Raw genomic sequence first — 24,257 nt, forward strand, 5'->3', positions numbered from 1 at the left:
TTTGCTGTTACATCCATACTTTGCTGGCATGTGTGTGCTGGAGGCATCAGATCTGAAGCTTTATTTTCTCTGGATTATTTTATAAATGATGAACATAAAATCTGTTTCTAGTGGAACACTATCTTACTGGTTTTGTGTAGCTACATGGCAGTAGCACACACATTTTCTAAGAAAAAAACAAAGTTCCAGTGTGTAATGTGTATAAATAAATACATAAGTAAGGCACCTGCCTGGAAGAGTTTTCTTGTCTGAGAAAGGTTCTGTAAATACACATATTTTAGATGTACTCGGGAGAGACAGATGAATAAAAATAAAATGGAATGGGGAAGGGGCATTTCTTTACACTTGACTAATACCTGATGCATAGATATCCAAGCACATTTGCTAGTATAGATCTAATAGAAGCATAGCTGCATCCATCCAGAGCTTTGTAGTTGTAATTGAAGAGAGGAAGGTGTGAAAAAAACACTGAAGGAGAGAGAAAAGTGGCTGGGACATTCATCTGCTAAGAACAGCACAGAAGTTAAATCAAACCTATGAAAAGTTCTGTTTGGTTTTCAGTATCTGAAGTTTTCTCTCCCATGCTGTGCTTCTAGCAGGGATGTTTCATGGACTCCCCTGGGTGAATTGTTCACAAAGCTGTGTGGTTGTGGGAGGTCACCTAGAGACTTCTAGTTCTAGTAGTAGTATCTGTTTCAGAATGCTTGCACAGAAACATCAGAGTTCCCATTTACCTTCTGCCTGCAGTAAATATTGTTTTGGCTGCTTCTCTGTTGACTGTACAGACTGTTTCTCGGTTGTAAGTAGCTAAATTAATAGATATACAGAATGCCATATGCATTGTATTCATTTTAGCCACTTTTTCTTAAAGGCAAGTAGTGCACTTAAGCTACTTCTAAAGAGACTTTTATGCTTAATGGAGCACAGAATTCTTCAGGTCTTTATGAAGAATGGAATGTAGAGAGAAAAACATACAAAAGAGAAACATACAAAACAGAAAACATACAAGATAACAGGTTTGATTCATAGAAACCAGAAGAGTTTCAAGCTATTAGACTCTAGCATTTACTAGAATGTGGACACCACTGAGTGTGACAGCGCTATCCAGCTAGGTTCTGACACCCTGCACAAAGATATGTGGTGTTTGCTTACCTTTCGATGAGGTTCATTTAGTGAAGCTGCTGCTAGAAATGCTTTTTCAGAGGATTGTCATGCTCTGGATATAAGTGAGAATTCCTTGCTCTACTGCTGCTCCATATGTGTGCTGGATGAGATCTATGTAATGCACTAGATCCATCTGCTGTCTAAAAAATTCTTTGCAAAAGTACTAAGCAAGAAATGTAAATGCTCAGCCAAACAATTATACATGCTGTTAAGTTGTATGCAATGCTTGGGAGAGAGAAATCTTAGCAAATATTTGTGCTAAGAAGCTGAATTAAAAACACGGAAGCAAAATATCCGTACATGTCCATACTTAGAGTTTTATAGGTTTGCTGCAAGTGATTGGCATTTGCAGAGCCAAAATATTTTTCGAAGAAACGGTTATTCATCACAAAATGAAATCTTTGGGTTGCTTAATAACTACAATGCAGGATCTTAGGCTGTGAAAAGGATTTTCTGTAAGCCATGTTGTGAGCAGTAAATTATAATACAGTATTTCTCATTCTATGGAAATTACACAAAGAATTTCTTATTCGATAGTATGGATGAACACAAAGAATTGATGTCGGCATTAACTTTTCAAATCATATTACTTAAAACGGTGAGGGTTATAAAATGTCCACAGACAGCTTCATTTTCTCTCTGTCTTCCTAATGCACATGTACCAATGGCTGTTTGATTCATTTATTGACATAAAACAGAATTGCTTAGAACTAACCACTCATTCATCATAATCACAGTTACCAGAGAGCGTGGGGTAAGAGGTTAACTGCTTGCTAGACGTATCAAGATCTTTGGTATATACCAAAGCCTGACTCGATAGAAATCTGATAATGGTCTGTTGGAGGTAAAATGGAAGTGTTAATAGCTAAATAAAAAAGTTGATAAAGACTGTACTGTAAAACACATTTCTGAAGTTAATTAAAAAGAGCTGATCAAAGTGAGGCTTCCATTAAAAATGTTACTTTAAGGTATTAAAGATAGAGTATAAAGGTCAATTTTAAAAATCAGTGTTTTTTAATGTATTTTCCATTTTTTTTTCTTCTTGGCAGTACCTTCATTAATAATTAAAATATAAATAATTTGAAAATGTTCATTTTAACTCTTAGCAGTTTATGTTCATGTACAGTGATGATGAATTGGTATTTTGGGGTATCTACATTAACAGTTTGAACTAACTGGGAGTAGCTTCTGTTTTTAATACATGCATGTGAGGGATTCAGTACTGTGCATCATAACATATTCAAAGACTTCACTTAATTGTATAAATACCGTATTATCTTTATGAGTTTATTTGAGATTACTGTATAATCCTGGTTCTGAAACAGTCTGAAAGATGGTCCCTGCAGGAGCCAAAAAGCCCCAGGGAGTAATTAATCCAACTCTCTGATGCTAAAACAAAGCAGGTTACATGAGTTTTTGAAGTTTCATCTCTCACTTCTGCCTTCCCCAGTGAAACAGATCACAAAATGTAAGACTTGATTCAAAGTTCTTATTTTCAGTATAAAAAGTAAAGTTTGATGTAGAAAGGGAGATGATTTTCATCTGGAAACTGGCAGGAATGAGGGTCCGACTGAGACACATGGTCCTGCAGAAGATCTAAAGTAATGTAGGGCACCAGAATGAAAATGAATGACTAGCTAGCAAACTGGCTGTGTGTATGGCATTCCTACCAGTTTACTGTGTGTTTTCTACTCAAATGCTTTAATATTCAATGCATAATAGTTTTCTTTCAAAGAGTTGCTGAAGTGATCGTAGTGAAGCGCAGGAACCTGAAGCCAAGTTTAGCATGATGAAAGTGAAGCAAAAATTTAGTTCCTCAATACCTCATAACTAGCTACCTAAAACTTGAGAGGTGCTTCCACAGCAGGCTTAAGGGATTGGAGATACGGTTATTTCGGAGTGTGTGAGAATGCCCTTTGATTCTATTTCAGCAGAAGCTTGATGAACATCAAATTAGGCTCACGATTGTCCAATCCATCAGTGGAAAGTAGGCAGCCCTTTGCATTTCAGAGACAAGTAAAAGTGTTCCAGAATGTACTTGGTTTATTAAACAGTTCTGTGAAGTTCACTGACCTCACTTTTATTTTTCCTGTATTTCTGAGATACTTTTTAGACTTGATCACCCTATCTTAACAGAACATGCACTATTGATTTATTTAAAGATATGATTTTATTTTTAAAGATATGATTTTATTTTTGTCTTTAGTGTTTATTTAGACTATTGTGATTTAATTTCATTGTTCCTTTTTACCAAGTGAATTTATAAAATCTGTTGGTGAAACTAAATAGCTGAGATTTTTCTTTCTAAGATGCAATGTTCTGTTTTTTTTTCAACACTAGTTTTTATGTAATTTTGTTGCTTCTTAGTCCAGTATTTTTAAAGTATGGGTAGAAAGTCTTAATTTTATGGAACACTTCCTTCTCCAAATAATGATGCAGATTTTAATAGAAATTTTTGAAAAGCCATTTACCCCACAACTGTATTGAATCTTCCCTCCCTTCCTCTTCCTCCTCTATCCACTGAAGAAGTTGTTAGAACTTTCTTATCCTGTCTTGCTTGGACAAAATTTTATCATAGCTAGGTTATTTGCCTTTTAAAATTGATTATATATTAAGGTAGCATCCTACCCTAGCAAGCAGTCATACTGTGTTCATTAAAGCCTGACAGTATGTCTGTGTTTGTAAGAAGTATGAATGGGTTTGAAAGGAATCTTTGGCCCAAAGATTTGTTTGGTGTGAATTGAGGTACGTTCACTTGCCTCTGAAATATCAGGTTTTGATTGCTGCCCACTCCAAGATTTTTCTAACCCAGTATGGAAGCTTAATATATTCTTAATCTCTGTGTCTTGAAATACGATAAAGGAACATATAAGTTGCTTTTCTGATCCTTCACAGCCCCATTCCTAGACAACCCCTGCTAGGAAGTGACTATTGCTACCATGTCTAACTTTTCTGTAAGCAAGTTGTTTTGTAATATTTTACTCTTCGTGATGATTTTTATGGACATCGCTATAACTTTTAGAGAATGAAGAGGGGAACATAACCATTCTGTTATCTTTGTGCCGAATTCTTCAAAACAGCTGTAAGATCTTACTCCAGGTTCCTAGATTTGCACATTAGATAACGTATATGCGTTCTCTTCACTGACTGATTAACTTGAATAACTATATAATTATTGAACCAAATACAATATTTTTTCTCTTCCTGTTTTATTTTTTAAACTGAATTTATAATTCTTATTGCCACAGTATTCATTAGAGATTTGATTCATTTTGTGCAATATTCAGCAGCAAGCTGTAACAATAATCAATGTTCTGTCTTCTGCCCTATTAAAAGCATTTAGGTGGAGTTGATGCCTCAAAGAGTGATGTTTTGGGTTTTTTTTAAGGCTGCATAGATTCTTGTACCTTACCCCAGAAACATGCTAGCCTTTCTTCCTCGTCACTGCCTCTCTTTTTAAGTCTGGTGGTTTGTTTCTGTGTGTGAATAAACTCCTTCAAAACAGCCTCCCATTTGAGATGGCTGTTGTTTATGGGTTTTTCCTCACCCACCCATCTGCCATTAACTATTTGGTTACCACTTGAAATACTTCATCATCTTCATCACTGAGATTCAAACTCATTGTCCTGTGACCATTGTTGCTTAGCAGAACACCCATGCTTGCTTTCTACAAAAACTCACACAAATTAATAACTGAGTGGAACTCCTCCTCCTCTGTGCTCCAGAAGGAGCTGCTCCAAAAAGAAGCCATTTATAGTAGCAATAAGCCGTTTCTCCAAACCATGTACAGATGTGTTATTCAACCAGTTAATATTGGGGTAGTTAAAATCACCCATTATTATTTTTCTGGCAGATTTTGCCACTTCATTAATATCTTTCAACATACTGAGTTGCTTGGCTGTTCCTTCTTTTACATGGCTTATATCATATCATGCCATCACAGCATATTCTGTAGTTTTGAGTTAATTGCCCAATTAACAGTGGTATTCATGAAGTGCTAGGAAAATTCCACAACTAATGATTTGGACAATTTCAAAATAGGTTGGTATTTCATAGTTTAAAATGTCAAACATGCCAATAGCTGCAAGCTTGACAGTGCAGGCTTAGAACCCAATAGCTCAAAAATTCTGTATGACAAAAATCATAATCCAGCCCTCAAGACAAGGTTTCCCCAATATTTCCATTTAGGAAGGTTCTACACTACCCTCATTTCTCCTTGGACTGGCGATTTGGTGGCATGCAGTAACTCAGCTTCTCTGTATTTTGTGGAAATGTGGAATAAATTACTTCTGGCAGTGGTGAATGCACGCTCACCCGCAGCCTGGCCCCGCATGTTGTTTATGGCAGCATTGGAGAAACTATTGTAATAATGGTTGTGTATATGCTTGCAAAACTCAGGAAAACAGAGATCAGAGTGACTGGAAGGTTGTAGGATTTGCTAGAGAACATTGTACTTTTCTTTCCCATTGCCTGGATTAGGTAGGGATATTAACAATGCGTAGTTAGCTTTGATGGGCCATTGTTCCCAGATGCAACTGAGAGTTGCCAATAGACTCTGTAGGCAATGATCTGATATTTTGTTTTGTCTCACCAGCTGCCATGCAAAGATGCCAGGGAGACACTGCCGACCCTTTTCGCATTTTCTCACTACCTTCTGTGCCATTTATGAGTTATAGGACTGAGGTGAGGCAATGGACATAATTTGCAGAGTCTGAGGATGGGCTATGGCTGTAAAATAATTTCATTATTGTCACCCAAGAAAGAAATTATTCATTTTCAGGCTTGAAATTCAGAGTCAGAAATATGGATATGGTAAAGAAGTCAGTTCACCTTGTGAAAGCTAAAGGATCACAGACTCTTGAACATTTGGAATTTCCCTACTTACCCCGTATATTGAGACTGCATTGATGATCTAATGCAAACTGCTCAGAGGTATATGCATATATGATTAAGGCCTTAATTCAGCAATGTGCATTAAGTACTCAGGGTACTTCCTTGCAATTGGCAAGACTTTGCAGGAGTTAAAATCCTGTGAATACTGAGATCTTAACTGGGATGGTACTGGTTATATTAGTATGGCTGCTGGATAGCAGTTTTTTTAAATTAATCTATTGAAATATAGTCTTGTTTACATCTTTATTTTAGTTCCTCTTGGAGTGTGGCAGATTCATGAGGGCATTGTAATTTATACAAAAATATAGTGAATTGTTTTACCTTGTTCCTCTTGGCAAATCTGCAAACAATCATTAACACTTTCCATCAGTAGTCTCTTCAGAGTTTTCTAAACTGAACAGTATAGTGGTAAAAGCTCATTTTTAGATGCTGTTACAGTTCTTTCACGTCATTATAGTACTGTAGTGAAGCTGAATTTACTAGCTACCCAGAAAGCAGGGTAAGACAGCATTAGAATCTACATTAAAGTGATTCAAGACTCTTCAGAGAAAAGCCTTCTTAACTTGAGCTCAGATACAGTATATGTGTTTTGGGGCAGTTTTCTAAGGATTTCTGATAAACTTAAATGCTAGCAACAGCAGCCGCTTTTTGAAATATTGCTCTGTCCAGCTCAATGAAATTTAAGGGAATTTGCTTTGCTTTGTAAGCATATGTGATCAACATTAGCATTCAGGGGAGCTGCACCTGCAAATGGAAGGGAGGCTATGTCCTAGAGACTAATTTTGTGGTTTGAATTGGTTAAGATGGGAGGGATCAACTTGTGTGCACTTGTTTCTCCGTAAAAGTTAGTGCAAATCTCCAGTTTCTCAGGTAAGTACCATGCTCTGATGTATTTTTCCTAAACATTCTTTTTGGTGGCCATTCAGATTCTATTCAGTTTGGGTGTGTAGAAGAAGATAATTGTTTTCATAAATATTCATGAGTTATGAAAATGCAAACCCTTTAAGATCATGCAGTTTGCATTCAGTCAGGTTGACCTGCAGTAAGTGTAATGGTTACTGTTCCTGGCTTTATGGTTCTGAGCAGCTTACTTCACCTTGGTTTTCTTTCTTAATCTTTGACTATTTCATCTCTTTAAACTATAGTCTGATAATATATGGCAAAGCTTAGTGCCCAAAAGGAGGATTAGTGGGGCTCTCTAGAAATGGCTGTAATACTGATTACAATTAATAATACAGTGGTAGTAGTAGTAGCAGCTGCTACTACCTGTAGTACCATTCAGAAGTGCAAGTTTAAACTACTGAGATACTAATAACTTCAAATCTTCCCCCAACCACTAGGAATTGTCTTCCTGCTTTTAAGTAGGGTTTTGTGTGTTCTAATTCATACAGGATTCTGCATATTCTAATTTATACGGGAGCTATACATGTTTCTTACCTTGTTACTATTTTTCAGTAATTTTGCACCAAAAGCTTATTTTTCAGATTAAGCTTCAGTTGTAGAAATAACCACTTGGCCTATCATAATTTTAGAGAATTTTGCTATCATAAAATTAAGTGAATACCTAAAGGAAATCCTGCTATTATAAATTAGTTAAACAAATTCTACAAAAACAGCAGGGATGTAAAAAGTGATTGATCATTTCTTCTTAATTTATTGGCAGTGTTATTGTTAATGACAGTAGTGACATACACAGTATTGCAAACTGAACAGAATGGAAGAAGATTGTTTTTTAACAAATATAATCAGTATTTGAAAGTTAACTCTAAAAATAAATAATTTTGAAATAGAATGATGAACTAAAATATATATAAATAGTATGTCTGTATCCAAGAAATATTCTGTGTTTTATCCAGTTGCAAGATATATTTTTTTTTTTAATGAGGGAAATAGTATTTATAATAAATGCATTAAAATGTGTCTTTATAGTTTAAATATTCTTTGATGATAATACTGAAGAATGCTCAAACATTTTGGGAATTAGTATTTAGCCTTGAGTTTAGGAGTTCCCAAATAGTCAGCTAGAGCCATTAAAACAGGTGTTTTCTTCTCCAGTGCTGCATATCAAAAGTCACTGGAATATGTCATAGACATATAATTCTGTCCAGGCAAGGTATAAGTGGGTGATATTACTAAAAGGAACAGTGGTAGCCTTTATCTCTTTGGCTCATTTAAGTAATCTGGTTTTCCTTGCAAATTTACCTTCCAATTTCTCTGTCAAATTTGAGCAGCCTAAAGGTCTCTTTGATAGTGTTGCAAAAGTCTGTTTGCAAAACCACTAAGCCTATAGAAAATGCTGAAAGTCTTGAATCCTGTTGTCCTAAAAATGGTCTTTCTTTCTTCAGAGATGTAGGATTACAATTTTTAGTATTTCTGTGAGTAGAAGAAGTTACCTGGCATTAGGGAAAGCAGCATATTTTCGACATTGTAGGATTTTTTTACAAGAAACAAAATACTTTTCTTACCAGAACAATCTTGTGGAATAGCCTCTTTTGCAGTGCTTAAGGCCAGTACATTCAAAGTAATCGTTCTAAAAACGGGGAAAAAAAAAAAAAAACCCAACCCAGAAATGGGTGATTCCTTATTGCAGCTATTTACTGGACAGTTTCTCTAATTTGTTGTCAAGTTTCTAAAAAATCCCAAAGAGTTTACAAACTTTAAGGACTAAAGGTGTTCTGAGACACATCCTATTCTTGGTTAAAGGTTCTGCTATATCACTGCTAGGACAAAAAAAGTGAAGTGCCTTTCCACCAGCTGCAGAGAAAGAAAGTGATTTGAATGTTAATGAAGGGTAGAAGTTTCATAGTAACAGAAAAACAGAGGCTCTACAGATAAGAGAATATTTTCCCAGGACGTCTCTTCAGTTGTTGGAACCAGAGGAAGTAATATTACTAAGGAAGTATTTAAATGTCTTTAACAGATATTAGATGATGAAGTGGAGTAGTCATTATATTCCTATCCAAACTCCAATGCCTGAGAAGTCTATTGAAATACAGTCTTTTGAGAATAACCATTTACTCCTGTTTCTGGACTCCCGTATTAGTTTGAGCATCCTGTTAATCTACAGAGCTTCAAACACAAAAGATTTCTCAGTTGCTAAAGTTGCTGTTTAATGTGGCAATAAAGATCGTAAGTTCATTGTCTTTATAATGACTCATATAAGCTCAGGCTCCCCCTGCTCCCCTTCTGCCCCAACTGGAAAAAAATCCCTGATTCAACAGCATTGAAATTCTTTCCTGCTATTTCCACATCACGACCTGGCAGTGCCCTTAAATGGTTCATAGTTCTTGATGAGAACATAAGAATTCCTTTTTACTCCTGCTTGCTCTTCACTTCTGATCATTCATTGCTATGTTTCATGAACCCCATGACACAATCCACTCTTTCTAAACATCTAACCCATTCACATAGATAGTCTCATGAATACAAACTGGCATTCATGGGTTTGCCATTCCTGTCAGAAAATAAGAAAAAAAAAAAGACACAAAACCATCTGTGTCTTTGTCTTTTACAGTTTGAATCAAACTACTCATACTCTGAAGTATTCAAAGGTTTGGTTATTATTAAAAGCACTGTTACTTGGTGTCCTCAGCAGTTATTTTCTACTATTAAACTGTGGTGAGTTGTTTGGTTTTTTGTTGGTTTTTTTTTTTCCCTTTTTTATTATTATTATTTTTCAAGTAAATTTGCTGAAAGGTAGCACTGAGTGCATAATTGTACCACTGAGTTGCTAAAATCCCGAGACCTTCAGAGATGGGCCTTGAGCCGATAAAGGTACAGCGTTCGTCATTCTGATGGATGGCTTTTCCTGCCCATAAAATAAAGGAAGTAATCTGTCCTCATTCTCCTTAGTTCTTTCTAAACAGAGACATCTATTTGGTTACCAAACTCTGCTTTTCATTCTTCAACTAATCCCAGGGAAAAATGGAAATATGTTGAAAAGCCTGTGACACTTGGTGGATGACTAGTTCTTTGCTCCCAGAGCGCTCATCTATAGTGTTTGACAACTCTATGCTTTTTCTTGCTCCTATTTAGTATTTTGATGAAATTGCTGTGGGATCCATTGAGATTAACTTTTTGCCATACACAGGAGATGTGTGGCTTTCTGGAATGATAAAACCCAATTTTGGCTCTCTGAATACCCAATAGAGAACATACTGAAGATCTTAATTAAATCTTAAGATTGGCTTAAGCTAAAACCAAATAACATACAAGGGATGCCCCTCCAAAATATCTTCCTCTGTTGTTCTCTGTTGAATATATCTAGCATTTACCTGCTAGATCTCAGATAAATATGAGCAATAATTGGTATCCAAGACAAAAGAGGGAGACCTATACCTGAGTGTTATTTCAAAATGTTGATTTGGGGAGAATAATAGAACAACAAATTCTCTTTTCTCTTTGGAATCTGGTTGTTTTTGTTTTGTTTGAGTTTAATGTTTTGATTTGTTATGGTTTTTGTTTGTTTTGGTTTGGTTTTGTTTTTTTTTTTTTTGTTTTGTTTTTGTTTTGTTTGTTTCTTGGTTGTTTTTCTCCCTGTAATGTCATTTGTGTGAGATGGCAGACTGAAAACTGCTAATATTGCGGTCCATAAGCCTGTTGAATTTGCTTTTTAACTGTCTTTGGGTACATGCTGTTGACATCATCACCATGATATCTGACTACCTAATGATATTTATTTTGTTTTATTTTTTTTTTTTAGTGTTTTGGGATAATACTAACTTCCAGATCCCTTAAAAGAAGGAGGGAAAAGATAGTTTTACTCACAGTTCTTACTCAGGAATGAAGCCATACATACAGGGTTTTGGGAATCCTTTCCTTAGCCTTATTTTGACACTGGTTAAGGACACAGAAATGGTTAGTTTGTTTTTCTGTGTCCCTCACTGGGTATATTTCCATTCAGCAAAGGGTAAATTTTAGCCACGGCTCTGGGGACTTTCAGTAATACCAGTACAAGTTCCTTAGAGTTAGTTTAAATATGCTAATATGCATTTAGCTTTACTAACTCTAAACTATATCCAAGTGCATTATGTATTACATCCTTGCATTAATTCATTTAATGAAATTGATAAAATGTCAGCTGTGTCATGGGATAGAATGCTTAGACGCTCCTTATTTTTCCTTTGTTTTTACACTTACACAGGGAGATGCTTAAGGTTATTTCAAGACGCTTAATATTAGAAGTGTGAAGAGTTCTGGAAGCTTAGACATGTCATCCTTGTTCTTATCTTTAAATATAATGCAGTCTGTTGTCATGTGCTAGTGATGTCAAATATCTGAGCATTCTTTGGGCTATCTCTCTCCGTGTGCTACTGGCACATATTTCTGTCCATTTTCTAGCAGTGCATGCTGGGCTTATTTGTGTGCTGACATTTCTTCCCTCAATCCTGAATGCAAGCCAGCTCTGCCAGCAGAAGAATTTGATATGTTTCATATGTTAGTACAATGATGGCTTAAAAAGTCACTCCTTAATTCCTTCCTTTCTTCTTTTATTCTGTATTACACTGTGAAGGTGTCTTCTTTTGAAGCAATTAATTTCAAACTGATTTACATCTTTGATTTCATCTGCCAAGCAGTATGGGCCACACAAAAGCCAGGAAGCCAGGATGTTCTTTGGTCCAACCTTTAGCAATGCTTCTTAGCAATTACTGAGATAGGAAAAAAAGTAAAGCAGTAATAATTCTTGATGCTTGTTTTCTTACAGTAGAAGATATGTGTGTAAATCAGATACGGATTATAAATCAGAGCTATTTTCATTAATTCTGTAGTTAAGGTTTTTTCATGTTTACATCTTGGAAAGATCTAATTCTGGAGAACAGCTGAGTAGGAGGATCCTTCTCTGTAGTCAGGTCTGACTGATAGCTTTGAAGCTGTCTCCTTTTCTGTCTGTGAAAACATATTCTACAGTAGGCAGGATTTGCTGGATATGCTCTTCTGGAAGAAAGAGACAAGTTAGCAACATTTTCCACTGGCAAATCTCCAGGGCAAAATATTTGTTATAGTTCTTATATATCTTTATGTTTAATCTGCATGCTTTATTTTTTGTGTCTTAGTAACATAAGAACTCTAACCTGCTTGCATAGTTAAAAGTGGTCTCAGTTTTTGGCCAGTGAAATATATTATTCCAGAGCACTTCTAAAGTATCCAAAGACTTAAGAACTGCAGTATCAATTTCAAAATACCAGTTTCACTGTGCACATCTATGGGATGCTTGAGATAGCTGCCTCAGACAAACCTGACAATAGACCCTCCCAGGACTTTTCAGGACCGATAATTTCTGCCAGAAATCTCAGCAGATTTCTGTCAGGTTTGCTTTAGGTTTGCAAGTTTGTTTACAGAGTGCTGGAGTATCTGAAAATTCCAGTCAGTTCAATTTAGGAGTCTAAATCCTTCTTGAAGTTTATAGTAGCTATGCATATAAGTATCTAAATCACTTTTCAATTCTCACTCACCAAGCATAAGTGAGAATTATCATTTGTTGATACATTTGAAATTTTTCTTTAGGGTCTTTTAAAATACATTGCAGGATGTTTTCTGTTGAAAACAGGGTGAACAGAGCTTTGCTAGTTGGGTAATTAAGCGTTTAATGAGGTAACTGTACTTTTTGTATAGTCTTTCTGAAACCTACTGCTTCAATGAAGATCAGATTGCTCTTTAAAAATCTGTTTGTGCATTAATTCTATTTCCTTCTTTTAACTTTATTTTGAATACAGCTTCAGTATAATATGATGACAGGGAGAGGGGCAGAGCTGCCTTGCTCTGAGCAAATAGCTGAATCCAGGAAAGGTAGTCTTTAGTGGTAAACTTAAGGGATGGGAACAAATGTGTTCTGAAAGATAATAAAGTTAGAGAAAGATAATATATTCTTTCATTTTTGAATTTCTAATGCCAAGCAGAAGAATTACCTTTTCAGTAAGTCTCAGTGTTCTAAATGATACTTAGGTGCGTCAGTCCAACTGAAGTTTGAGAATTAACTTATGCTAAAGTGCTATAGTGAATCAGTAAGTAGTCAGAGTATTCAAAGCATGTGTTTTGTTGTAGAATTAAAAATTAAGGCATTGTACTTCAGGTGATATGTATGCTCAGAAAAGCTGAGCATATATGAATGACCTGAGGTTAGCATCTATCATGTGCAGCTTGTGTTATGTAGACCTTTTTGTTTCTGGTTTTCCTTGAATTTTGTTAGCTGGAACTTTGATGTTTTGAAATTACAGTGTAACTTGAAAGAATATGGCCAGAGCAAGGAAATGGATCCTTATCTAAATTTTAAAAATAAGAGCTGAATGGTCTAAAATTAACCAGCTAGGTGAGTCTGCAAGGGTCTCTTTTATGCAGTAGATCATGAAACTTAATATAAGCATACAGATAGTTCAGCAGCTTCAATTCAGCATCCCTGTACAAAGTGTAATACATGTCTTTGAGAGATCTGATTTGCTTTTGACTACCAAAGTTGTAAAATCCAACTTGGCTTTCTGACATGGACTAAGTCTCATGGAATTAGGTGTAGCTGATCTTAAAAGAGAAAAATTGGACACTTGGCAAACCTAGCAGATATGTTGACACGCTCTTGGAGCTGATAAGAATCATAATAAATTTTAACTTTACCTTGCCTTGCACAGAAACTGGGCTTAATAAATGGCTTTGTAGTTTTCACGAATGACTGAGCACCCATTTTGACTCATAAGACAAGGTTTTGGAAGGGGGAATTTGAGAGGAACAGGGCTATGAAGGATGCTATAAGGCTACTGATGGAGTGTCGTATAATTTTACTAGTTGCGTAACTGCTTTTAACTGCTAAAGTCTCTCTGATTAAAATAACAATCGAGCTTGTAATTTTTCTGAGCAGCTGCTGCTACAGGGGGTCATTACCTTGGAGAGCTTTGAAATAATTGTACTCCTATTACATGAGTTATGTAGTCTCATGTTTTACAGCAATGCACAAAGTTTAAAGTCTGTAGTAGAATGTTATTTGAAAGCTGTCAAACCATGTTAAAAAAGACTGCATCGTCAAAGGCCCTTGTGGCCAGGATTCAACATGTAGCCTTGTCTTACTCATTATAAGATGCATGTTTATAAAGTTCCACAGAGCATCCAATTCCCAATTCACTTATATCAGCAAGACTTAACTTGCTCATTAATCTAAATTCTTTTGCAACTTTAATCTACATGTTTAATTAATCATAAAATGAGGCGGTAAGTAATTTCAGCAATGTGTGGCTTGTTATCAGATGCATTTAATCACTCTTCTGTGAGCTCATTTGGAAACACCTGAAGATGTCGAGAGCAGTTTGAATAAGCATAAATTATTCTTTGTCAGTGTACTTCACTCAACTAATAAGACATTAATTTAAAAGGCACTGTTCGTCATTTTTAGATCTTCACCAATATTTTTAGCTTAGCAGTATAAATCTAATTGTACATACTGTATGATTCCCAACGTAGTGCCCAACATTGAAAAGGCTGAGAGTTTTATTGAATTCATTTTTCTTATTTACATGTAATTATATCATGTAATCGTAATTTTAATGAGGACTAACCATAGGTATCAAACCTGTTAACTATTCAAATGTTTTTGGAATAAGCTGCTAATTACTTGAAATGCTAAAGAATATTAGATGGTACAAAGAGTTATAGATTCATTTTTTTTTTAATAGAAAATAGCTCTTGTCATATTTGGATCACTTGTCATATAGTAACTTGCTATAGATATGCCTAAGTAGCTCAAATATAGTCAGGATTACCTTTTGAAAATAAAGAAACAAAGACTGCAATATTGCCTGGCATATTACATGAATAACCGCTCTTTCAGATACTTACACAGGATTGTATTGAATGGAAAATAATATTCCCATTTTTCCTAGTTACTTAACTATTATCTAGTCAGTGATGGCATTCTAAAAAAAATAAGACATGACCTCAGAGCATGTAATTCAAAGGAACAGATTAAGTCATGTATCTCTTCATGTCAAGAAAATGGGAATAAAAATCACATTCTATTGAATGTCATCACCTGTCTGTTTATGCTGTGAGAGGAGACAACATTCTATAGGAATAACTATTTCACTGGAAACAAATTTATTTGCTTGCCATGGAGCATCTCAGTCAATCTTGCTTTTGAACAGTGGACCACATTCACTAGACGTCTGGTATGTTCCACTATGGATCATAACAGGAAAGGGGAGGATATACCATTTTGCCATGAAGTACAAATCACTTCTTCACATTTTCTCAACTGTCTTTAATGTCTGTGAATGAACTCTTGTTTTCTCTGACAGTGCAGTGCTCTAATAAGAATAATATTGCTGTAAGTGCCCTGCCTCTGCTACCATGGTAATGTTGCCGCACCTTTTAAACTATAGCAATAAATTGTGGCAGTCAGTCCTTTTTCCCTGCTGTCTAGATGTTCCTTTCTACTACAATTTAGTTTTTATTTTTATTCAGCTGCCTTTTGCAGATGGAAGTGATTGTTTCTAGAGTGCAAAGAGTTTGAGAACAAGAAGCCTTTTGCATCATCATATAGTACCTATCAGCAGGCTGGACAGTTTAACAACGTTTTATAAAACCAGTAAAAACTGTGCACAGATTACATTTAGGGTCTGACTAAAATGCATACAAACAAGGAAATATGAGCTCCTTCTAGGCCTTCCTCCATGTAAACGTTTATTCTGACTTATTTACTCTGTAGACAATAATGAATCCTTCACATGTGTTACTTAACCGAATTTTGCCTACAAATTTTTTTTTGAAACAGCTGTGGTAAAGTTTCAAGCTTAGGAAAAAAAAAAAGCCTAGTTCAGTAAACTGAAGAATGACAAGTTCAATTTTGCTGTAATTGCTCCTGATTTAGAAAGTATTATTGGTGCTTATCATTCAGTGTTTCAGAGTGTGTATGAGGATTTTGAGAAACCTTCCAGCCTTTCGCTGCATCCATAGTTTGAACCATTTTTACCTGTGTTCAAGTAGTTCATTTTTTCTGTGGGTATCACGGGAAGATGACTTGTTTCTCCTTTTATTTGTTTGTTTGTTTGTTTTTCCTTTCTTTTTCTTGTTTCATAGAAAATCAGAGCTAAAATGTGCGGATGTTGTAAGAGATTCTAGAGCAAAAGGCGTCATTAAAATCTTTCCTGTTTATAGATGGCTAACATGCTAAGGATAACTCTAAGCAAAAATACATGTTTTTCATTAGGCAGAAGGTGAATGTGTGAAGTTTTTGCAGTAATCACATTGGCCTTTGAAGAGAACATTCTAATCACTTATTTATATAGAAATTGCAGAGAGCTCATACCAAATACATCCAATTTGCATAATGTATTTTGGCCTTTTCTAATTGTTTGAATGTGTCTGTTACCTGCTTCAAGCCAAAAAGCTTTATTGACTTTATGGACTCATATAGAATCATAGAATCAACTAAATTGGAAAAGACCTTTAAGATCATCAAGTCCAACCATTACCCCAGGACTGCCAAGACCACCACTAAACTGTATCACTAAGGGCCTCATCTACACAGTTTTTGAACACTTCCACTGACGATTTTGAACAACTCCAGTGATTCCTCCACTTCCCTGGGAAGCCTGTTCCTGTTCCTCTCTGTGAAGAAATTTTTCCTGATATCCAAACTAAACCTCCACTGGCACAGCCTGAGGCCATTATCTGTTGTCCTACTGCTTGTTACTTGGGGGAAGAGACTGACCCCTGCCTCACTACAACCTCCTTTCAGGTAGTTATAGAGAGCAGTAAGGTCCCCCCGAGCCTTCTCTTCTTCAGACTAAACAACCCCAAGTTCTCTCAGCTGTTCCTCAGAAGACATGTTCTCCAGACCCTTCACCAGCTTTGCTGCCCTTCTCTGGCCCCGCTCAAGCACCCCAATGTCTTTCTTGTAGTGAGGGGCCCAGAACTAGCACAGGATTTGAGATGCAGCCTCAGCAGTGCTGAGTACAGGGGGATGATCACTGCCCTGGCCCTGCTGGCTATGCTATTGCTGATACAGGCCAGGATGCTGTTGGCTTTCTTGGCTGCCTGGGCACACTGCAGGCTCATGTTCAGCAGTCAGTCATCACCCTCAGGTCCCTTTCCGCTGAGCAGCTTTCCAGCCACTCTTCCCCAGGCGTGCAGCATTACAGGGGGTTGTTGTGGAGCAAATCCAGGACCCAGCACTTTGCCTTGTTGAATCTCATGCCATTGGCCACAGCTCATCAATCCAGCCTGCCCAGATCCCTCTGCAGAGCCTTCGTATCCTTCAGCAGATGTGGAATATTTTAAATGGAGATTCTTTGGAAAGGCATAGCTTTTAAATTTACCAAAGCCAACGTGTTTGTTTTACAAGTGAGAGTCCAGTCCTTGACACGAACAAGTTGCATGTTTTAAGTTCCAAGCTTGCTTACTGGAAGTGTTAAAAACTTGAATGGGCTGCCTTCTCTCAAAAAAAGTGAAGCAAAAAAATCTTAATTTTTGTCTCACTAAATTCATGCCTTTAAAGTTTGCATTTCCAAATGGTTCTGTACACCTATGACTGTTATATATTTGCAAAAATGTACAAAAGATGAAACTCTTATGCTCATATTACTCTACTAAATACAAAAACCAACAGCCAAAAAGTCATCAGACATTTGTTACAGGTATATAAAAGGTGGAACCAAGGTGTTCTGCAGTAAAGCTAAACTTCTAGGAATAGTGAGACACCGTAACAGCAGAGATTTCCCTAGTGCAGGTGCTTATGGTAGAGCACATGATTCATTGTACTCAAATATTCCAAGGCAGAGAATAAAAGAAAAATATAAAATTGCTCAGCCATAGTTAATCCCTATCATTTTGGCTCATAGTGCAAACCTGGGTAGCAACATGGGAGAATCACGCCTGAAAGATGTGTATGTCAGCAAACAAGTAACTAAATAAACTGATTAAAGTTTTCTTGAAAGGGAGAAATAATCAGTAGATGCTACAGAAATAAGATTAAACCTGTTGAGTGGTATGTTACCAGGTGACTCCTACAGGGGACGAGGTATCGAAAAGTTAATAATGGCTTGAAAAACAAGTATATATCTTAGCTGAACAAAAGGGGGGAAACCCAATAACAATTCTATCTAAACTTTATTTGTTCTGATAAGGTGAAATATTTAATATACTGTGAAATATTTAATTTTGAATTAAATTAAACTGAAACAGCTGGAGAGAAATGTTAATCTGTTGTTTCCAGAAATGTAGTTGCCTTGAATGGTTCGGTCTTATTGTCAGAAAGGGATCTGGCAGACAAGCACAGCTTCCAGTGAAACAAAATTTCAAAAGTTAAATCCCTTAGCTGAGAACTGAGAACACTACACATTCCTGCTAGTTACATGTGTTTAAGACACAGTTCTCTATTTTCCCTGAATGTGAACCTGATTCTTCTTTTTGTGTGAAAATATTAATTTCAATTAACAAAATCTTTCTGTTTCTAAAGAAAGTGCCCCAAATCATTCATTGTGAGATGTGAAACTTCTTCCTGTTACATGAAAAACAGGTTATCTGTTATCTGCATTTACAAGATTTTAATGTTTGAAACTGGTCATGTGGACCAAAATGCAAATGCAATAAGTGATGTGCTACAACTTGTCCTGGTCACTTACTTAGAGTACAGATATCTATGTATTCACAATTTTTAAAGGAAGATGCTTGTGTTGCAAAGGATCCACATAAATGAGTAATGATGGAGAGTTGTTAATTACTTGAGGCATTGCATATGGCCAATAGGTATTCTTTTTGGCCTAGTTTAATGTAAGTTTTCCCCAGTACTCCCTTGGCTCACAAAATACAGCTTGTAAGCATTACATTCTGCAGGATATCCCAAGAAGAGAAGGGAAATACAGCAGAATATAGAAGGAAATGAAAAATTTCCTATTTCATAGGCAGTAAATGGGAGAATTCTTACTATTATCAAACCAGGCTTTATCCCATTTGGGTGATTGAAAATCACAAAATTTACACTTACAAAAACTGTAAAGAATTGTATTATATTTCATTATCTTTAGTTGTTTAAAGGAATCTCCAGAGCTGTCTACTTAATGCCCTGGGAATTCTGAAACAGGCAATATGTTTCTAACAAGCAGGTGACAGGCCACAGGATTCCTTCAGAGAATATTTCTGATGAAAAATAATAATTGAGAATTGTAAGATTTTAAAACACTAGTTATTTAACCTTGAGGAAATCATCAATCACCAACATTTTGGCTGTTTTGGAAATAAATAAATATGAAAAGTCCAGGAAAATGTTTTCATGAATTTTTTTGTGAAAAGGAGTCTCTTCTCTTAAAGAAAATGAATCTTTGTACTTCAGAACACAATTTTTCACTTAAAACTCTGTTTGATAGACTTTACAGGCCCATAGTAGATTATGTTTGAAAAGCCCTCCAAGAGAAGTTAGATGGTATTTTAAGAGCTTTATAATCAGCCTGCAAAGTAGTGGGACCCTAATATGTCATTCCAGTTATTTGTCTGTTAATCGATTATGCTGCAGTTATTAACAGGCTTTTAATATTCAGTATGATCTATCAAACACAAGGCAGAGTTTGGGAGATCTGAACCACATTGGTAACTGTACCTGACTTCAATGGTTTGCTTTGTCGTGTCTTGCAGAGATCTGTGGTGCAACTCCAGCCCAAAAAGAGTTTGCTGATGGAGGACAGGTTGACCGGGCTCTTGAGGGTCCTCATATCCTGGGTGTTCTTCACCAGCTATCTGAATGTCTTGATAATTTTCTCTGGTTATTGTTACTAGGAGTTGAAAATGAATGCACATTGTGATCTTTGGTTTACTAATATGCTCTTTGTTGCTGATATTCTTACTGCCTGGACAACTGGGTACTGAGCATTACATTCTGTGAATAAAATAGCCACGTAGCAGTAGGTATATTTTTCTGAGCAGTCTTTGTTAAAATTGTGCTTTCATCTCCATGGTATCAAAAGGGCATTTTGTAACAAATAAGGAAAGGCATCACCCTTAAAGTAATCTTGACTCTTAATTAACCAAATGTAGCCATTGTAGGATTTATTCCTTTATTTTGAAGAGTTCTGAGGTAACAGAGACACAGATTCTATGTCTCAGATTCTATGTCTCAGATTTCTATGACATTTATTTTTTTATTGTGCCTTGATGAAAATTTTCAAATGATAGTGTGACTTACTTGAAGTGGAAATTGCATTCTGCACCATATCATGTCCTTCATATCATCTTCATTTTGTAAGTAGAGGAGCCTGCTTGACTAAATCTTTTCCATAGGGAAAATTTCAGACCAGAAATGCTGAAAATGGTTGATATGATGGTCTATGTATTAATTTATATAGGGCTAAAAGTAAAAAAAAATGTATTTAGAAATAAGATTGTGAAGGTTCCTTGGTGCTGCAGGTATTCAAAGAAATGTAAATTTGTTGGAGATGAAAGAATACAGACTGAAGAACTTGTGGGAGAAGCTTTGTTTAGCTGAATAAGATCAAGTCTCAGAAGTAATTCCTGGATTTAAATTTGGTTTATTATGTATTGCTATATTTTAAAATATGTTCCAATGTGAACACCTGATGTAAGAAAGATCAGCTTTATCTAAACTGCTCTAAAATAGTAAAGCCCACAAAATTGCTGTGGTCTATTTAAAAACAAAGCACAGGGACACCTGGCTGGATAGATGAGGGGAGAGCAATGGATGTCGTCTACCTGGACTTCATCAAGGCTACTTTTAACACTGTCTCCCATGACATTCTCATAGGCAAGCTCAGGAAGTCTGGGCAGGACAAGTGGATGGTGAGGTGGACTGAGAACTGACTGAATGGCAAAGCTCAGAGGGTTGTAGTCAGTGGCAGAGTCCACTTGGAGACCTGTAACTCCCAGTGTTCTACAGTGTCAACACTGGGTCCAGTAGGGAGGTCGGACCAGGTGACCTCCAGTGACCCCTTCCAGCCACAACCATTCTGTCATTCTGTGAAAACAACAATAACCAAAACCCACCACTCTCCCTACTTCCAACCAATTTCTTTAAGCATTTATGATGTACCACTTTGATCCTCAAGAAAGATTCAAAGATCATGGTGGAGGTAAGGGTGTCAGTGTGCTACTTTAGGATTAAGAAGTGCCTGAATTAGCATGGATGTGCAGACATTGTATAAACCCCCCAGCAGGCAATTCAGGTCTGCAAGTGAAGAATTGCATTCTATTTGCACTGTTGGTAAGAGAATGTATGCACCTAATTCACATACCCAATTAGATGCTTTGTCACTCTTATTTTCTCCTGTATCCTAGTGGGTCCTTGAATGGGGCAGATAAACTCCTTCTGGGTTTGGGGTTTACCACTTGTGAAATAAAGGCAATGTTGATTCATCTTTACAAAGTTCTTTGAGTATATCCCCTCCTATTCTAGGTTCATGAATTTTATGGTTAGGAGTGCAATGTAGTATTCATAGCAAAACAGAAAACTCATTAACAGAATGTTTGTAGATATCCTGTGTGATAACAGAAGAGAGAGCTCATCAGTAAGAAGTTCTGCAGATCTTCGATGAAGATTTTTTTCTATATTTCAGTTCACAGAGGGAAAGAGACAGAGTTCTTATGCTGTAAGAATTTCCTTTTACCCCATCTGCATATCTGACTATAAGAACTGGTATTAGTACAGCTGATTCAGAGCTGACTGTAGTGAGTGGGAAACAGTCTTAGTGATCCTGGAAACTTTCTGAGAACACCCAAAACTATTGGGGTCTGTAAAAGTAATTTCAGTTGTTCTAGTTGTAGAGTATTTGAGGATCATATGCAGGCTAAATAAAGTATATATTAAATGCATTTGAAAAATTGCTGTTGATTTCTCAAGAAAAGGTTGGCAAACATTTGTTATTCATACTGGAATGGGAAGTTGTAATTTCCCAGGACCATAAGGGTGTTGCAATTTAAATTTCTGACCTGTCAAGAGAGGAAAAAAATCTCCAAAAGAATATCTGTGGTAATGCCTCCAACTAGAGAAGAGAGAGGGTTGTATATGAGAGATTCCTTTCAGCTTTGGCAGTAACAGGGTTTCTCACTATCTTTGGCAATTTAGCTATTTAATTTGGAGCCATGCTCATATATACAGGAGCTGGAACATCTGGACTCTTATACAGCCAATACACAAATAAATTGTAAAGATAGTGAACCATTTCTTCAGTTACTTTTCCTTCCCTGCTGTGGACCTGCAGCTAAGGAGGGAGCCAAAGTTTGAGTCAAATCTCTGTTCTTTTGCTTGATTTTCTGTATAATTGCTTGGCTCTGTGTCTGAAGACTATAGTTTGATCTAGATTGTACTTTAGATTTTTGATCCAGAGGCCCATGTGAGTTGCCAGGAATTCTTGGTGCATAGTACATTACTTTCCAAGATGGTTGAGATCCCCCGATGCCCACCTACCTTTAGATTTCCAAGTTCCTTAATGCTCTCCAGATCTGGTTAGGCAAGCAGCAGTGCTCTCTGTTGTTAGTAAAGAGCTTTTCCTCTTGTACCAGTTAAGCCCTTTGACATTTTTGGCTGAGTTCTGCTTATGTCTTCAGAGCAAGCAACCTTGGTCTTTGAAAAACAGTAAGGACTGCTCCTTTCTGCTTGGATTTGAACCTGTATCTTAAGACTGCATAGAGATGGGTTTGTGTTGGACGAAAACAGAGTAACTCATGTTCATATATGTTCAAAATAGAATAACTTATGTTCAAATATGTACTTAATGTTTTTAATAGGGCCCTGAGAGATGGTCAGATGAGTATTTAGCAATGGATTCACAACATTATTATTCCATATGAATCACCTAAAGGGTTTCTGATTCACATAATATTTTTTACTTCCTGTTCTTCAGAGCCTGCTAGATGGTATGTTTAGAAAGTAATTTCTTTATAAAAAGAAGATGAGGAATATGATGGAAGTTAAATAATCAGGACTGTTAAATAATTTCTCTGAAGTAATTGGTATCCTATGGTCTTCTGAATAGCTTGAAAACTTGCCCAGTTACCCCCCCCCCCGTATATATGTACACATATGATTTTAAAATGTGTCAGGTCCTCTGATTTCAGGTGCTAAGCACAATAGCTTAAAAATAAGTTTTAATGATGATAGCTTAAACTGAAGGCAAGTTGAAAATGTAATTTGCTTATTTTTAATTATTATTCTCAATCTTAAAAAAAAATATTAGTATCTCATTGCTCATTTTAGCTTAGTGTATTTAGATAAATGGTGTGATGACTGAAGAGGGTGGAATTTGCCTTGTTTATAAGATAAATTAAAAAGTAATTTGAAATGTAATTTGTGGCATTTGTCAAACTTATAGGAAGTGAAGCAATATTTTGAAAAATTGGTTTCACCTACTACCAAAAAACTTCCTCCTTTTTTTTTTTTTTTAAATACTAATTGCTATGCTGATTAAAACCTATTACTTCTAATGCTTGAAAGCATCTGTACAGCAACGCTGAAATGCAACACGGGCTAAATCTGGTTCAGCAGACTTGGAAGCAGGACTGCGAAATGAGCCCCGTGTTGCCATTCATGTGTCACTGAGTGAGCTGTTTAACACATCTACGTCTCAGTTTCCATATCCACAAATGTGCACAAAGCGTCTACTTTACTGTTATGTCATAAGGATGAGGAACTGCAAAGTGGTTTCCCGCAAGGTGTGAGGTATTACTGAAATGAGATTTAGTGGATTCCTATTGTTATTATTTTATTTATATTACAAAATGTAGAGCCTCACACTAAAAGTAGAGCTCACTTGAACTGAAGGCACCTCTTTTGATAAACTTATGTTCTAAATTGACAGTGCAGACGACAAAAAATATTTAATCTTCATACACTGATAGTGAATGTAGATCAAACTTATTAAGACACATTACTGTGTTAAATCAGCCTCTCTAACTATTATAAACTGTGGGCTTTTAAAGATTTAGATAGCCATCTTTCAGGAAAAAATAATCAAAGGTGCTGTATGTCAGTATGGGTCAGAGACTAATAGTGCTGTTTCCCTGAGTGTTTGCATGAAAGTCCAGTGCTGAAAGTCCACATGCATGTTTGAAAACTCCAGCTTTAATAGGCTGAGAACTTGTAAGACTAGAGGGTCCATAGTAATTATTTAGTGTGACTTGCATAATGCAGACATAGTACTGCCCCTAATGTCCCCTAGTTATGGCTAGACTAGAGGATAGGTCTTTGTGGGGTGTAGCATGACTGGAAAAATTTACAG

At 36.3% G+C, this 24,257-nt stretch overlaps 1 protein-coding gene across 8 annotated transcripts in view; it reads left to right on the forward strand.

Moving 5' to 3' along the window:
* SOX6 (SRY-box transcription factor 6) overlaps positions 1 to 24,257 on the forward strand; it is a 378,453-nt gene that overhangs the window by 59,690 nt on the left and 294,506 nt on the right. For 2 of the 8 annotated variants that reach the window (XM_061380140.1, XM_061380136.1), the window contains one exon: positions 5,759 to 5,847. The exons of 5 other annotated variants lie outside the window; for them this stretch is intronic. The gene's annotated coding sequence lies outside the window, so the exon portion shown is untranslated. Of the gene's footprint in view, positions 1 to 4,542; positions 5,848 to 24,257 lie in introns of those variants that run through there. One more of the 8 variants, XM_061380142.1, reaches the window with a different exon arrangement.

The sequence above is a fragment of the Neopsephotus bourkii genome, unplaced genomic scaffold, assembly GCF_033783945.1.
Source record: "Neopsephotus bourkii isolate Nb327-2 ecotype Australia unplaced genomic scaffold, CSIRO-AGI_Nbou_v1 NB_1792, whole genome shotgun sequence".
In the NCBI taxonomy this organism is placed as follows: domain Eukaryota; kingdom Metazoa; phylum Chordata; class Aves; order Psittaciformes; family Psittacidae; genus Neopsephotus; species Neopsephotus bourkii.